At 30.3% G+C, this 18,561-nt stretch overlaps 1 long non-coding RNA gene and 1 other non-coding gene across 2 annotated transcripts; one reads left to right on the top strand and one right to left on the bottom strand.

Annotated features, from left to right (window-relative positions):
- Positions 1-2,098: 2,098 nt before the first annotated feature.
- On the top strand, positions 2,099-2,295 carry LOC120084294 (U2 spliceosomal RNA). Its single transcript, XR_005483658.1, has one exon. It is a non-coding gene; the product is annotated as a U2 spliceosomal RNA (small nuclear RNA).
- Positions 2,296-6,809: 4,514 nt separating this feature from the next.
- On the bottom strand, positions 6,810-8,673 carry LOC150034773 (uncharacterized). The gene is made up of 3 exons (XR_016531335.1): positions 8,135-8,673; positions 7,966-8,035; positions 6,810-7,047 (listed from the first exon to the last, which is right to left on the bottom strand). It is a non-coding gene; the product is annotated as an uncharacterized LOC150034773 (long non-coding RNA).
- Between the last annotated feature and the right edge of the window lie 9,888 nt (positions 8,674-18,561).

The following is an 18,561-nucleotide window of genomic DNA, read 5'->3' as shown; positions in this document are numbered from 1 at the left end:
AATTACACAAATTTTTTTTTTCAAAATCTCAACCCTGAATTGAGATGTTAACTTAAAAATTGCACATATATTTTATAGTTTTGTAGGTATAACCATTGTATTTGAAGTAGATAAAATACTCTTGTTTCACACGAACAAAAAATTATAATTTTCACATTAGTGAAATCATACGAGTGAAATATGAAAAAGAAAACAAAAAGAAAACCATCAAGGGGGTTTTAGGTCTTTTATGACATCTTATCTCAAATTATAGGTTATGGTTTATTATGCATGTATGTATCACTATCCATAAACATTACATTAAATTTTTTATATGGTATTTTAGTTGCCAAATCATAATATGCTATAAAGTTCATAAATTAGAAGACAATTTGGGTGTGTTTGGAATGTATTTTCAAGTGTTTAATTTAAAACATAAATCATTTTGGAAAAAAATCAAGTGTTTGACCACCATACAAAATAAATTTTGAAAAAATAAATTTATAAAATAAGTTAGATGAGGATAAACGCTTAAATTAACTTTTAGAAATATGATTTTTAAGTGTTTAATGGCTAATCTTTTCTTAATATGTACAATTTTTGAAATTATCAAAATGCTTCAAAAGTCATCTACCTCATTTTCACTATATTGTTGTGGCTACATTGGCCAACTCCGACGGCCACCATCATCGGGCATCGCCGCCACTGCTAGCAAACTCTGATAACCTTTGGGCAACTCTAGCTATTAGCCACCATTGTCGGTGACCAACTTCGGCGATAATATTAAAATGTTAGTTCATAATATTTTATAGTAATTTGACATTAATAAAAATACTTCTAGTATATAATAAACCAAATAAATTTATATACAAAACACTTTTGGGAAAAAGTTGCCAAACACATTAGTATTTTTATTTTAAATCGTTTTTATCAAAAAGTGTTCAAATGAAAATGAATTTTTGAAAAACATTTATAAATCAATCCAAATAGGCCCTTATTCAAGTAGAAAAATACTCTTGGGTCTGTAAATTTTAGATTTAATTTCTATTTGGTCTTTAGTGTTTCAAAATATTACACTTTTAATACTTAAGTTTTAAGTTTGATTTTAATTTAGCCTATACATTTCAAAATGTTACAATTTTAACGTTGAGATTTGAATTTTGTTTTAATTTGGTCCTTTAGTTTCAAGATTTAACTAAACATATTTGCCAGTTTTTAGTATAAATGTCTATTAATTAATTTAAAAGAATTAAATAAATAATAATGAATTAAGTTCCTTATAAAAATTAACTTCCTAGTTCTTTTAAACTAATGAATAGATATTAACACAAAATACTAAAACTAAGCATTGAGTGGAAAACTAAGATTAAAAGTGCAAATATTGAAATTTAGGGACCAAATTGAAACAAAACTCAAATCTTAAGTAACATTGTGAGACATAAATACGAAATGGAAACTAAACCAATTTAAAGATCATCATTGTTATGTCTGGCAAAATAATATTATATAAATGCATATATCTTTAACGTGAAAAAGCATATTTGGTCTCTATTTTTTTTTTTTAAATCGAAATAACAATTTAGTTAATAAATTTGAGTTTGTAACCATTTAGTCTAGAAAATTTTAAATTTATACCAATTTAGTCTTTAAAATTTAGTATGTAATAATTTAGTCTAAATACTTTCAAATTTATTAAATTTTTATCTTCACCATGATAATTCTCATCGAAATTACATATAAATTTTTATCAAGCAATGACTTAATCTTTGTTGTTTATAAATAAATTCAATCTATAATTATCAATCTACGTGTAAAAGACGATAGAGACTAAACCGTTGTTTAATAAAATTAAGGACTAAATCGTTACTGAACATTGTTCAAGGATAATAATAAGTATGTTTTAGAACTCCTTTTTGATTGATTACTAGTATTCCTAATATTGAACAAATGTCATAAAAGGGAAAAACAAATGTCAGTGAATATGGGACTTAAGAAAATGAACAGAATTCGCAGTTGAGAGAACGAGGGGAAGTAGTTTCTTTGTCCCACATCGATAAAACTTTAAAAGCAATAGCAACGGGATGGGTATAAAGGGAGCGTGCATACGACTCTGAAAAGCATACCTTTCTCGGCCTTTTGGCTAAGATCAAGTGTAGTATCTGTTCTTATCAGTTTAATATCTGATACGTGGGCCATCGGCCCACATGATATTAAATTAATTTTTTTAGGGGGAGGGCCTATCACGGTAGCTTGCTGCTGGGGCTCTCGAGTGTCGTCCAATGCGTTGCACTACAGCTTGGGCCTGGCGCACCCCTCCGATTTCAAGTGTAAATGATTTCTTTCCAGGATTGGACTGAGCCTAAAATATATGAAGTGTTCTTGCCTTTTTCTAAAAACAATTCTAAGACTTTTAAAATCTCATATTTATTAGTAATATAAACCATGTGATACGTATGTGTTCAGTTTCTTTTTATTTTAGCAACGACTTTAGACTGGAATGATTTTAATTTTTAGGGCCTTAACTCGAACTGAAATGGCTAGACCTCACTTTGGGGTCGGGTATGAAAATATTTGTTTTAGGTGATTCAGAGTGGTTTTTCGTTTTTGTACTTATCTAACATTAAATGATATTAAACTCCAAACTGATTTTAGGTCATTTAGGGTTGTTGGGACACATATTTTAGCAATTCTTTTTTATTTTTAATCTCGCAACAATCTTAGCAACTCTCTCTCTATTAGGGTGCGTTTACACATACTTTTAAATCCCAACTTTCATATTTGAAATGTTTTTAACTCCAAATCATATTTTTATATTTGTTTTAAGTGAGTTTACACGACTTAGATATGGTTGGGCACTTTATCCTGTTAACACTATGGATACGATTCGTTTAACACTATGGATACGATTCGTTTTGATCCAAATCAACAAATCCAAATCGTTCGTGTGGAGATATGCGAATGGTGGTATTATCTTTAAATGAGTTTGTATAAAGACTAGACCGCAGAATCTTTAATCATTTTTTTAATAACATCGTTGACTGAAGAGACTAATATTTCATAGGATAATCATATAACTCGATCTCAATCCTGAGTTAGTTACAGACTCCTAACTCTAGAGTTGTTCTTTGATTTGTATGGGTGAGAGTTGTCTGAGTCATCAACTTAATAAGCCTACAATTTTAGGACATGTTCGAGTAAGGAGTTGAGAACATAATTTCACAAGATGAAATTTACTCATTTTTAGGGTAAGTAAATGAGTAGTTCCTTTAAATGCTGGTTTCGAGTCTTGAACAAAGAGTACTCTTCCTCTCATTGATCTGAGAGGGACTTGGTTTATGATAAGATCGTAAGCAGATTGTTCATTAGAGGGATCAATGGTACTCGAGGAGTAAAAGGTAATTACAGAGATAAAACGATAATTTGACCCAACTGTAAATACGAACAGCTTATGAAGGATCGACTTACTTGTAATAGTTAAATGCATAGATGCAAAATATTCTATAGTGCGAAAAGTATAGTTATGGGTTTTTAGTGAAGTGACCCACAGTTAATGAATGTTGATTAATGTAATTAAAGAGTTTAATTAGTTAATCTCGTATCATTGGAGCTTCTAATCTGTAGGTCAATTAGGTCCCCTGCTCATAATGAGTAAACAAGGACTATTAGTTTTGAAATAATTTGAATTGTTTAAATTAATTAAGGGAACAACATTAATTGTATATGATATAATTAATAATGTATATAGATATATTATAATATAAAGTTAATTTTGAATAAGATTCAAAATTAAACTGTATAATAAAAGAAGATTTATTGTATTTGAATAAATTTCAAATAATAAATATTATGAAGGAGATTTATATTAAAACTATAGGTTAAGAGTTAATATGAATAAGATTCATATTAAAACTATAAGTTATGAGAAATGCACATTTGAATATGATTTAAATCTTTAATTAAATATTCGATATTTAATTAATAAATATAATTAATTTAATTTGATTAGATTAGTTTAATCAAATTAAATTTAATAAATAAGGAAGTGGGTAGTTATCAAATTTAATTAATTAAATTTGATTAAATTAAATAAATAAGCGAGAGTTACCCCACTAGATGAGATAACACAAAAAGAAATAATATTTTTTTTATAAATAGGAGTGGAGAGAACCCCTCGCTCTCAATGAATTTGATAAAGCACTGAGTTCTATGTGAAAAGATCTCCCAAAATTCAATTCCCTACTCTCTTTCAAAAGCTGGTTCCCACTAGATGGTCCTTGGTAAAAGAATAATCGAGAAGACCTGATGGTGGCATCACATTCATGTTCTAGAGAAGACCTTGATGCTATATGTTGAGAAGGAAGAAGAATTGCTAGAATTCTTGAAAACTATATTCAAAGGTAAGTCGTTTCTTTTTCTTTGTAAAATTAACTTTTAATTGATGCTAAATCTTTATTGCATTGTGAATGCATGCTGTGTTTTCTATTATGTATTGAAAATTCTAAAACAAAATTGAAAGTAAAGCGATCACTCGCTTTTGCTACGGAATTCAATCCATTCAACATTTTATTGAATTTTCAAATAATATATACATAAATTACAAGTCTCAAAACATCGAGATATTCATCATATTTTTTTGTCTCTCATTCTATACCCCACCATAACATGAGTCGTCCTTAAATTATCGAGAAGTCCTTATTTCCTCAAAAAATTTATAAGGAAGGGGTTGCGAGATAAAATAAATACTTAAGAACGTGCTAAACATGTGAAATCATCCTAAATCGTCTCTAAATCACCTATGACAAGTATAAAATGGATTTGCAATTTGAAATTTCAAGTTTAGAAGTTGCGAGATGTTTGCGAGATAGTTGCGGGATAAAAAAATAATACCTAAATACATGCTAAAACATGTGGAAAACCACCCTAAATCACTCTAAGTCAGCTAAAGCAAGTATAGAAATGATTTGAGGTTAGACATTTTAGGTTGGAAGTTCGAAATGTTTGCGAGAAAAAAAAAATAGTACCTAAAAAACTCCCTGAAAAATGTGTAAAACCACCCTAAATCACCTAAAATTAATTTGGACTCAAGCATTTAAGTTTGAAAGTTGCGAGATGTTTGCAAGATAACAATACCTAAAGACTTGCTAAAACATGTACAATACCACCCTAAATCATCCTAAAGCAAGTAGAAAATTGACTGGGGCCAAGGCATTTCAAGTTTGAAAGTTGCAAGATGTTTACAAGATAAAAGACTGTACTTAAAGGCTTTCTAAAACATGTGCAAAACCACCTTAAATCACCTAAAACAACTAGAAAATTGATTTGGGCTTAGGCATTCCAAGTTTGAAAGTTGCGAGATGCTTGCGAGATAAATAACAGTAGCTAAAAAACTTGCTAAAATATGTGCAAAACCACCTAAATCACCTAAAACAAGTATAAAATTGATTTGAGCTTTGGTATTTCAAGTTTGGAAGTTGCGAGATAGTTGCGAGACAAAAAACAGTATCTAAAAACTTGCTAAACACATGTGCAAAACCACCCTAAATCACCTAAAATAAGTAGAAAATTTATTTGGATTTAGGCATTTTAAGTTTAGAAGTTCCGAGATAAACTTTCTAAAACATGTGCAAAATCACCCCTAAATCACCTAGCTTAGACATTTCCAGTTTGAAAATTGTGAGATGTTTGCGATATAAAAAACAGTACCTAAAAACTTGCCAAAACATGTGCAACCATAAATCACCTAAAGCAAGTAGAAAATTGTCTTGTGGCTTAGGCATTTTAGGTTTGAAAGTTGTAGAAAATTGTCTTGTGGCTTAGGCATTTTAGGTTTGAAAGTTGCGAGATGTTTGCGAAATAAAAAATCGTACTTCAAAATTTTCTAAAACATGTCCAAAACAACCTTAAATCATCTAAAACAAGTAAAAAATTGATTTGGGCTTAGGCATTCCAAGTTTGAAAGTTGTGAGATGTTTACAAGAAAAAAAATAGTAGCTAATTAACTTGCTAAAATATGTGCAAAACTACCCTAAATCACATAAAACAAATAGAAAATTGATTTGAGCTTAGGCATTTCAAGTTTGGAAGTTGTGAGATGTTTGTGAGATAAGTAAACAGTAACTAAAAACTTGCTAAAACATGTGCAAAACTGCCCTAAGTCACTGAAAACAAGTAGAAAATTGATTTGGACTTAGGCATTTCAAGTTTGGAAGTTGCGAGATATTTGCTTGATAAAAAACAATAGCTAAAGAACTCCCTAAAACATGTATAAAACTACATTAATTCATCTAAAAAAGTAGAAAATTAATTTGGGCTGAGGTAGTACAAGTTTGAAAGTTGCGAGATATTGGCAAGATAAAAAAAAGTAGCTAAAGAGGAGAAAAATGTCATTTTTGGTAGATGCAACTAGAAGTGAAACATCTTTTACAATGAGAAAACTATATTGTATCAAGAGGAGAAAAAAATTTAACCTAACTCAACTCCACTATGAGTAAGAGTAAAGGACAAAAAAATCTATAATAGAAATTAAAAAAAAAATCATAAAATTTACTACAAAGAGATTGAAATTGAGATAATATTGAAGTTGTAGGGGTTGATACTCTAAATCTCGTGGATCTTGTAGTTTGTAATTGTACTATACAAATAATTTATTTATCTAATAAAATAAGAAACATTTTATTTGAAATTTAGTAGTATTAACCCACAAAACCAATAAAATAAGGTCCAAGGTGTAACGACCGACCTCCTAGGACTCAAGTTAGACCGTTACTAAATACATGCATGCATGGAACTTAAAATGATACCATTTTATGGTGAAATAAATGCTAAATAAATAAGGTAAATTCAAAAGTCTTTCATTAAATTCAAATATTAAAACAAATAATAGGGTACCCATAAATAATAATAAATAAGTCTAAAAACAATTCTTAATAGTAAGTTTCAAACATAAAAAATGAAAGTTGAAAAAAACATGAAAAGAAATCTAAATCTCATGAGCGGAAGCATAAAACTGGTCCTAGTGGCTCGATCACGAATTCCGCTTGTCAATCTCCACTGCATCTCTACCTTTACCTGAAACAACAACATGAGAAAGGATGAGTATAAAATACTCAGTAAGTAACCCACTACTAGGGTCAGGCTAGACATCTATGTCCTCTAGATGCCTACCTCTTGTGGAACATATAAACTGCTCTAGTTCTCATGGGACACATACATACATGAAAAATTGATTTCTATCCTACTGTAATTAAGTATGCCCACTACCTCTAGTAAGTCCCGTAGGACCCACAACCTCTGGTGAATCCCGAAGGAAACACAACCCCTGGTGAATCTCGAAGGAAACACACCCCTGGTGAATCCCGAAGGAAACACAACCCCTGGTGAATCCTGAAGGAAACACAATATTTAGTGGGCATCTAACTAATCAGTAAAGACACTATCATAGTCTCAACATCACAAGTATCACAACATGGTTCTATAACATACATATACACTTCAACATCATGACTCTACAACATGCATATATGCCTCAATATCCCCATATCAAATACAACCTTAGTGAATCAAGTATCATCTCATACTAGCATGCAAGTATCTACGTGCACAAATAAATCTTTCAGATTCTCATACAAGAACATATATCGATCATATTATACTATTCGTCTATCATGCTATCGTTCTGTCATAATATTCATCTATCATACTAGCCTTATAACATATATTACAAATATTAATTTAGCACCCCTAGTCAAAAAATAATAAATCCAAAGTTTTAAACTCATCTTTGGGGTCTAAATCCAATTAACTAAATTAAACCAAATGTCCCCAAATTTAATTTAACGAAGTCGCTTCTTGGTTCAAAGTCAGTTCCAAAGTTCTATTTATTTGTCCAATCCGGACCTAAATCAAAACCAAATTTTAATAACTAAATTTTCAATAATTATCCTTAATCCAAAAGGAAACCAAAACAACTATTCACCCAAAACTTACCAGAATTGACGTAACTCATAATCTTATCGGTAGCACCCAAAAGACTTTAAAATCCCTCCAAACTTTGTATCTAAAATTCAAAATCATAGATAATCCAGTAATTAGGCCCATAGTTGGCTGGGTATTCAAAACTTGAACAACAAATCCTCAAATTCCCAACAAAACTCACCCAAACTAGTAGATTCGGTGAGTGGTGACGACATCCTGCTTGACGGCAGTGTCGGAGTGAAGTTGCACAACCTATGTAGCAGCGACTCGCAACCGGAGGCGGCAAACTACAGATTCGTGGGTTAGAGAGAGAGAGAGGCGGGAATTTGAAGCTCGTCGTCGAGCGGCGCACGACTGGTAGGAGTCGGATCCAACTGACTGAGGGAGGGGCGGTGCTGGGTCGCGAACGGCGAGACGACGCTTTAGATCTGGCTTTTCCGGTGGATTCGACATGGAGGACGAGGGCGAGCGGCTGGATCTGTGACTGAGACAGCTAGGACGTGCGTCTTAGATCTGTGACTCAGTGTTGACTTCAACGGCTGGGAGGAAGCATCGACGCGACGAGCGGCATGAAGGAGGGAAAGCGGCGCAGAGGCTGGGTCGGTGGTGGACGATGCGGAGAAGAATGGTTGGGTGGGTCGCTTTGCATGAGAAAAAGAAGGGGAAGGGGAAAAAAAGAAAAGAAAAAAAAATAAATAAGGAAATAAAATAAAATAAAATAAAATATTATATCTTATCTTACCTTATTTTATTCTCTTTCTTCTAACTTTTACATCCTTTATTCCTTTAAAATTTTCAGTTAAAAAAGAATTTAACCAACCCCCTCCCAAAATGAAATTAATTCCTGACATCAATTTCAAATTAAATTTGTGTGACATAAAAAGTTCAATTTCTACAATTTCTCTCTGATTAAACAATTAAGATGAATCATCTCTTTCTTTGCGATCAAATCACAATAATTACACTTAAATTTCCAAAATTTCAAAAATCCCCTTTAATACTAGAAAATACTGAAATTACATTAATAACAAAATTCAGGGTGTTACACAAGGTTATCTTCTTTAACTTAAACATATATATGGAGACATACAGGTGGATCATGTTTAAGAGATAATCTAAACGGTCTATAGTAGATGGATAAGGTTGGGTACCTTATCTTGGTGGCACTACGAATATGACCTATTTTGTAATTGTTACTATCGTTGTAAAGTGCTACAAATGATATGTTCCTGATCATTCATGTGGAGACATGTGAGCATAAGTATTGTATACATAGAGTTTGTATAAGACCGGACCACGAAACAAATAGTCTCTCTATATAATACCGTTTATAGAAGAGACTTACATTTCACCAAGATGACCATGGGTGACTTGACCTGAATCCTGAGTAAGTTGTGAACTCCTGCCAGTAAAGGGAGTCCTTTGATTTGCGTGGGGTGTGAAATGTTTGTGAGATAAGAAAACAGTAACTAAAAACTTGCTAAAACATGTGTAAAACTACCCTCAGTCACCGAAAACAAGTAGAAAATTGATTTGGACTTGGGCATTTCTTTGGAAGTTGCGAGATATTTGCGTGATAAAAAAATAAAACATCTTTTACAATGAGAAAACTATATTGCATCAAGAGGAGAAAAAAATTTAACCTAATTCAACTCAACTATGAGTAAGAGTAAAGGACAAAAAATGTATAACAAAAATTAAAAAAAAATCATAAAATTTACCACAAAGAGATAGAAATTGAGATAATATTGAAGTTGTTGGGGTTGATACTCTAAATCTCATGGCTCTTGTAGTTTGTAATTGTACTGTACAAACAATTTATTTATCTAATAAAATAAGAAACATTTTATTTGATATTTAGTAGAATTAACCCACAAAACCAATAAAATAAGATCCAAGGTTATCTTCTGTAACTTAAACATATATATGGAGATATACAGGTGGATCATGTTTAAGAGATAACCTAAACGGTCTATAGTAGATGGATAAGACTGGGTACCTTATCCTGGTGATACTACGAATATGACCCATTTTGTAATTGTTACAATCATTGTAAAGTGCTACAAATGATATGATCCTGATCATTTATATGGAGACATGTGAGCGGGAGTGTTTTATACATAGAGTTTGTATAAGACTGGACCACGAAATAAAATAATCTCTCTATATAATGCCGTTGATAGAAGAAACTTACATTTCACCAAGATGACCATGGGTGACTTGACCTGAATCCTGAGTAAGTTGTGAACTCCTGCCAGTAAAGGCGGTCCTTTGATTTGCATGGGATGAGAGTGGTCAATTTCGACGACTTAATATGCCTACCATTTTAGGGATTCGTTTAATTAGGGAGCTGGGAACGCAGCTTCACAAGAAGAAATTTACTCTTTCTCTATAGTTAGAGCTATTAGAGTTAACAACACACATGTGGAAGCAATCAGGATCTAAACACCCTAATTACATCAAGTTTAGGGTTAAAGCATGCATGTTCATATCAAGAATTAGGATTTCAGAAATACAACCTTTGTAGATCTCCAAATTAATGCAACCCTTTGCTCGAATCTGATCATGAACTCGTTGTGGACTACCTTTAGAGCCTTCCCTGCTATTCTCCAATCTTAGAATGGATGGTGGGATCCAATTTGTGAAGAGATTGAAGGGAATTTTAGATAGTTTTGTGTGTAGAACTAGGTATGAACTAATCTCCTTTTCTTCTTTTTACCAAAATGCATGAATCTGTTTTTTTAAGTAAATTTTCTTCTAATTAAAGAAGAATTACATGCAATTTGAATTAACCTCAACATGACACCAATTAAGCACTAATTGGAATGAGATTAGGTGTTAAAATTAGTGGAAAAAGTGAAAAAAAACGCACTAACCCTAAAACTCCATCTAAATTTTGTTTTTCTAAAAAATAATTTTAATAAATTCTAATTTTAATAAAATTAATTCAAATGATTGATTTTAAATAAAATGCATTTATTTTAAAAAAATAATTTTAAATAATTAATTAAATAATTTAATTAGTCAAATTAATTGAACATCAAATATTAAATTGATAAAACACCAATCCCTATTCACATGTACAATATTTAAATCAAATTCAAATATTTACAACTCTACAATTTCGTTTAATTCAACAATTAAACTATATAATTGCATTAATTTTATCGCATATAAAGCTGAATTTGAAGGTTTCAAATTCTTATCATACTGTTCTAAGGTTTAGTCCGATATGAGTTAGCAGATGGGCTTAATGGACCTACAGATCATGAGCTTTTACAATCCGAGATTGACCGGCTAAATTCTTTAACTTAATTAATCAACATTTGAACTATTGGGACACTCCACTAAAGCCTAGCAGCTGCACTCTCCCTACTATAGATATATTTCTGTCCACTTGATTTAATTATAATTAGTAAGTCGATTCTTCGCAGATTGTTCGTAATTACAACTAGGTCAAAATTATTGTTTTACCCCTATAATTACATCTTGCTCCGTTAGTCTTAGTGATCCTCTAATGAACTATTGATTTGTGGTCCAATAATCAAATTGAGTCCCTCTCAAGCCAATGAGAGGGCAGGACCCCTTGTTGAAGACCTAGAGTCTGCACTTAAGAGAATAACCTATCTACTATCCCTAGAATCGAGTATGAGGGAATTCCATCTTGCAAAACTATGTTCCCAGCTATCTACCCAGTCTTACTCCTAAAATGGGAGGATTATTGAGTCGGCGATGTTGAGCCATTCTCACCTATGCAGATTAAAGGATAATCCCGAATGAACATGAGTTCATAGTTAGAACAGGATTAAGATCAAGTTACTTAGGTCATCAAATTGAAATAGTCAGTCTTATCAGTAAACGGTGTTATAAAGTAAAAGTGACCATTTTGGGTGATCCGATCTTATGCAAACTTATTGCATAGGATGCCCCCACTCGCATGTCTCTACATGAACGATTCAGGATCCCATCGTTTGTATCAAATATAAAGTGGGTCGCATCCATAGTGTCTTCAGGTTAAGGTACCCAGCCTTATCCTCATACTATAGACCGTTTTGACTATATACTCAAATTTGATCTACTTTTGTGTCTTCACATATAGTTCAAGTATTCATGCTATAGTTAGGGATTCTTTAGTTTATTAGATTTAGGGTTAAAAAGGTGTATTTCACATATTCAATAACACCTTTTACTGAATTAACCTCAATAACATTTTTATTACAAAATAGAATATGTTTAAAGTTTACAAACCATGAGTTTTAGGACATACATGAAGGAAATCTAACCGGGAGAACCGTGAGCAGAAGTAAGATCGTCCCAGTTTCTATTTTTCATTGAATATAAGTTTTACAGTTAAACAAGAACAAGATATGTATTTTTTGGGGTTGATACCATAAACTCTCGCTGGGTCCTGTAGTTTGTAAACACCTGTATTGAACAAACGCTAATGATGTAATAATATGAGATATTTCTTCACTGTTATCTATGAAACATGAGATGTTTTATTTGCTTTACCACAAACCAATAAACTAAGATCCCTAGTTGTCGTTGTAACTTAAGCATGTATGTGGAGACATACAAGTGGATCATGCCTTAAATGATAACCAAAATGGTCTGTAGTATATAGAAATAAGAGGGAAACCTTATCCTAGTGACACTACGGATGTGGCTCGATATGTAGATAGTTACAAGTGTTAATGTGCTACAGATGGTCTGATTATGATCATTCATGTGAAGACATGCGGGCAGGGGTGTCCTATACAAAGGAGTTTATAAGATCGGACCACGAAGTGTATAGTCTTGTTATATAACGTCGTTCATGATAGAGACTTCACTTCACTAGGATGACCATAGGTAACATAACCTTAATCCTAAGTGAGTTGGGAACTCCTGCCTTTGAGAGCGGTCATTTGCTTTGCATGGGTGCGAGTGACCAGATTGTCGACTCAAACCTACCACTTTGGGGATTCGTCTGATTTGGGAGTTGGGAACTCAGCTACACAAGATAGAATTCACTCCTTCCACGAAGCAGGGGTAAGTAGATAGATTACTCCCTTAAGAGCTGATTCCAGGGCTTGAACGATGTAGCGCCACACACCTTCTCATGGCCCAAGAGGTGTCCACTCATAGTAGGACTCTGAGATATTATTCATTAGAGGGATCAGTGGTACTTAAGAAGTTAGATGTAACTACAGGGGCAAAACAATAAATTGGCCCAGTTGTACTTACGAGCACTTATGAAGGGTTATCATACTATTGACTGGTTATATCCGATAAACACAAAAATATATCTGTGGTGAGAAGAGTGCAACTGTCGATCTTTAGTGGAGTGTCCGACAGTTAATGGATGGTGGATCTCGTGGCTAAAGAGTTTAGTCAGCTATTCACGTACCGTTGGAGCTTCAAGCTACAGGTCCATAAGGTCTCCTTGGTAGCTCAATGGATTCAAGTTGAAAATATGTTTTTGGGACAGTTTGAAGTGTTTAAATTGACAAGAGAGAGTTTGATTATATATGATATGATTAAACTAGTTCAATTATATATGATATAGTTGACATGATGTATGAGATACATTAGTTGGAGAAAAATGATATAAATATGATTTATATCAAGTAAAGAAGAAAAGAACTATGGTTTAAATGTTGCATATGATGTGATATTAAAACTATAGGTTATAAATATAATATGATAAGTTAGTATTATATTTATTTATAATTAAAACAATTATGAGATAATTGTTGTTGGTTTTCTCCATAACCATGCGTGAAAAGTGGGATGTTGTATTTAGTTTTCATAATTGAAAGGATAAAATGAAAATTGTTTTCATTTTGAAAAGAATTGTAGTATCACTTCATGTTGTACACTGCCTATCGTTTAGCTCACGAGATCCCGCACGACAGTTTCAAGTGTTTCCTAAACGATCGTGTACACGCGCTGTTTCCTAAATGATTGTGTAACTTTTACTAAGCGATCGCATGCGAGAGTGAGATTCACTAAACGATCAACCTGATTTACTAAACGATCGTATACCTTTTACTAAACGATCAAGCACAAGTCTATACGATAGACACAAACCTCTTCCACTTGCTTGGTCGTTGAATACGATCGCTCTTTCCTCCTTCCCTCTACCAAATCCAACAAAGCCCACACCTCCTGAATTCTCACTCTGAGAATACCAAGGTCACTGAGTGGTGGTGTCCTAGTTGCTGCTTGTTCGTATAGAAGACTATTCGTTTGCTGAGTGACAGCGAGAGATTTGGATAGATGATTGGCTTGGCGTTGCAACGACAATGAGAGGTGCTGATCCAAGTGAGAGCGAGAGATAAACAGAGGAAGAGTCCTTCAAAGGCGAGTCTCTCGTTCCTTAGTATTTAATTTATTGAAAGCATGTCGGAATTTATTCTGAAATGCATAACTTGTATGTATGTTTGAAATGCTTATAATTCTGTCACAATGAATTGGGAACGATCTTGTTTCTGCTCATAGATTCTCTTTGATAAGAGTTCCTTCAACATTTACATAAATTATAGCATGAAATACTAACGAAAAACTTAGAGTTTCAGATACCCTTACCTTTGAAGAACACTTTCTTCAAAAATCCCTCGAACAAGTCACGAATGGATCTCCTTCTCTAAACGGGACATCACCAAGCGGAGCCTCCTGTGTTCTCCTTAGGGTTTGAGAATGGCAGGAGTTGTGGGCTCTGCTTTAGGGTTTATGAAGAGGGAATGGGATGGAGAGGAGGAGAGGGAGGAGAAAAACTTTTCTTCTCTTTTCGTTTTTTCAAGAGAGAATTATTCTCTCAGTGTTTCATGGAGGAAGATGAATTAGCACACACGAATTCAATTTCTTTGTTTCCATGCTATTTATCTATCTATACTATCTAAAAGGGGCTATAGAGAAAAAAACATTTGATTTTCTCTTTGCCATTTTAGTTGATGTTTATTGGGATATATTTCGTAATGCACATTTAAATCACTAAAAAAATCTCATTTTATCACTAATATCAACTACACATTAAATAAAGAGAAAATAAATTTAGAATATCATATTTTATCCTCTAATATCTAATTTACAAAAATCTTCTTTTTAAATCATATTTTATCTCTAATATCTAAAGTTAAATAAAAGTAAGAAAAATTAAAAACAAATCACATTTTATTCTCTAATATCTTATTCACGATTTTATTTCTAGAAAAATCACATTTTATGAGTAATAATCTCTACTTCACATTAAATAAAGGAATTAAAAAAAATCAAATCAAATTATGATTTGAGATCTAAATTTTCTCTATAAAATAATTTAGACACCGACAAAGGGACATAGAAGAGAGTGATTATTTCAATACTTTTTTTTTTTTTTTTGACATTTTAATTTTTGTAAATGCACACCAATGAGTTTAGGAGTTTAGAATAATTAACACTATTTTTTATATGCTTTTTTTTTCCTCTTTTCAAATTTGTTGTAAATACACACCAATCCATAAAAAAATTAAAATCAAGAAGAAGATCGTTGCAAATAAAAAAAAGTTTTTAGGGTTTTGTTTGCATGGAAAAAAATATATTTTTGTTGATTGAAATTAGGAGGATAATCAAATATATCTTTTTCAAATTAAAAATAATCATTATGAAATTTTATCTATCCTATATAAAAGTGACTTCGGGGAGGAACATTTGATTCCCCTTTTTCCTTTTTTAGTTGTTCATTGGGATATTTTTCGTAATTTCACATTTAAATCACTAAAAGAAAAATCTCATTTTGTCACTACTATCTACTGCACATTAAATAAAGAGAAAATATTTTTTTCTAAAAAAAATCATATTTTATCCTCTAATCTCTTATTCACAAGATATTTTTTAAATTGCGTTTTATCTCTAATATCTAAAGTTACATAATGGTAAAAAAATAATAATAAAAATAAATTACATTTTATTCTTTAATATCTTATTCATGATTTTTTAAAAGCACACTTTATCACTATAAAGAAATTAAAAAAATCAAATTATGATTTAAGATCTAAATTTTCTCTTATAAAACAACTTAAGACAGTGGCCGTTTTAATGCTTTTATAGGTTTTTTTTTTTTTTTTTCACGTTTTAACTTTTGTAAATGCACACCAATGAGTTTAGGGGTTTATAATACTTCTTACTATTTTTCACATGCTTTTGTTTTGTTTTTCCCTTTTCAAATTTGTCGTAAGTACACATTGATTAAAAAAAATTGAAATAAAATTTAAAATCAAGAAGACCATTGCAAATAAAAAAAGATTACTTTTTAACGCTTTTGTTTGCATAGAAAAAATATATTTTTGATGAAATTAAAATTTGACAAAATAAATTAAAATTAGGAGGATAATCAAATATATTTTTTTCAACTAAAAAACAATCATTATGAAATTTATCTATACTATCTAAAAGTGACTATGGGATAGAAACATTTGATTTCCCCTTTTGCCTCTTTTAGTTCACTGGGATATTTTTCGAATTTTCACATTTAAATCATTAAAAAAAATCTCATTTTATCACTAATATCTACTGCACATTAAATAAAGAGAAAATAAAATTTTAAAAAAGTCATATTTTATTCTCTAATATCTTATTCACATTTTTTTTAATTCTCTAATATCTAAAGTTAGATAAAGGTAAAAAAAAATAAAAACAAATTGCATTTTATTCTCTAATATCTTATTCATGATTTTTTTTTTTAAAAAAAATAACACTTTATCACTAATAATCTCTACTTCACATTAAATAAAAGAATTTAAAAAAATAAATCAAATTATGATTTGAGATCTAAATTTTCTCTACAAAACAATTTGATGTCCACAAAGTGACAAAGAAAAGAGTGATCATTTTAATATTTTTGTAGTTTTTTTTCCATGTTTTAATTTTTGAAAATGCACACCAATAAGTTTAGAGGTTTATAATAATTTTTACTATTTTTATATTCTTTTGTTCTTTTTTTCTCTCTCTCTTTCAAATTTGTTGTAAGTATACATTAATGCATAAAAATATGAATAAAGTTTAAAACCAAAAAGAATATTGTTGCAAATCAAAAGATATTAAGTTTTTAGGGTTTTTGTATGCATAGAAAAAATTATATTTTTGTTGAACTTAAAATTTGAAAAAAGAATTTGAAATTAGGAGGATAATCAAATATTTTTTTTCCAACTAAGAAATAATCATTATTAAATTTTATACAAAACATGTTTTATTTTAATTAAAGTCTAAAATAAAAAGAACAATCATATCATCTAAATCAATTAAAAAAATTACTGTAGATAAGATTATAACGAAAAATAATAATAATACTTTGCTTTAAATTAAAGTTTAAAAGTAAGAGAATAAAAAAATTATCACAATATTTTTTAAATCTTGGTTTATATCAATGTTTGAGATTAACATGATATATATATATATATATATATATATATATATATATAAACTAGCTAAGAGATTATTATCAAGGAATTTTTTTAAAAAATAATTATTTTGGTTTAGTTTGAATTTTAAAAGTAGGAGTGTAATTCGTCCCATAAAAATGTTTTTTAAAAAATAAGAAATAATTATCACGAAATTAAAAAAAAATTAAATCAAAGATTGATATTAGGAAGATAATCAAATCATCAAAATGAAAAAAAAAAACCATATTTGATCTCTAACTAATATCTTCACGTTAAATAAATATTTTATTTTTTTAAAAAAATCATGTCTCATCTCTAACTAATGCCTTAAAAAAAATGGAAAAATATATTTTTTTTTGGGAAAAAAATCACATTTTATCTTTAACTAATATCTACTTTTTTTTAAGGAAAAAATACTTTTAAAAAAATCACAATTTATCTCTAACTAATATATACTTCAAGGTAAACAAAAGATTTTTTCTAAAAAAATCACATTTTATCTCAACTAATATCTACTTCATGTTAAATAAAGTAAACATTAAAAAAAACATATTTTCTTCTTTAGGTATGTTATCTTTTCTAATTTTTTTTCTTATCATTTAATGTAAATTGTGTTTTTTTAACGTTTGTGTGTGATTGAGATTTAGATTAAATATTTTTTAAATTTATACATATAAATCTCATTTCAGCCTTATGAAACACGTGCAATGCACGTAGTTCCAACTAGTATTAATAAAAAGTTAGGAAACATTAAATTTATGGTTCAACAAATGTTGTATAAGATTTTTAATTTTATCATTTAAAACCTTTAAACTTTTATGATCAAATCAACATGAAACTCTATTTTTATTTGGAAATTTTTCGAACACCAATCCTAAACATCAATTTTGTTATTTTAAGAAGTCTATACACCCTTGACGATTTTCAGAAATAATCTTAATAAATCATTTAAATTGTCTTAGTTTAATCAAGATCTTATACATGTTGTGAAATTGAGGAGCACAACGAATATGAAAAAAAAATATAATATAATAATAAATAAAATAACTAAAATTATGAAAATTTAATAATATGAAATTTTAGTAGAAATTTGAAGTGGATTTCTCACTAATGTATATGATTTTAAGATCCACCAAATGCCACTATTTATAGGCAAAGTGGCAAGTAGAATGTGGTTTTACATGGACACCAAACATGAATAACTACA

This window comes from Benincasa hispida, chromosome 8 (genome assembly GCF_027475165.1).
Source record: "Benincasa hispida cultivar pf3 chromosome 8, pf3_genome.v1.1, whole genome shotgun sequence".
NCBI lineage: Eukaryota > Viridiplantae > Streptophyta > Magnoliopsida > Cucurbitales > Cucurbitaceae > Benincasa > Benincasa hispida.
This window is presented reverse-complemented; position numbering and strand designations above follow the sequence as displayed.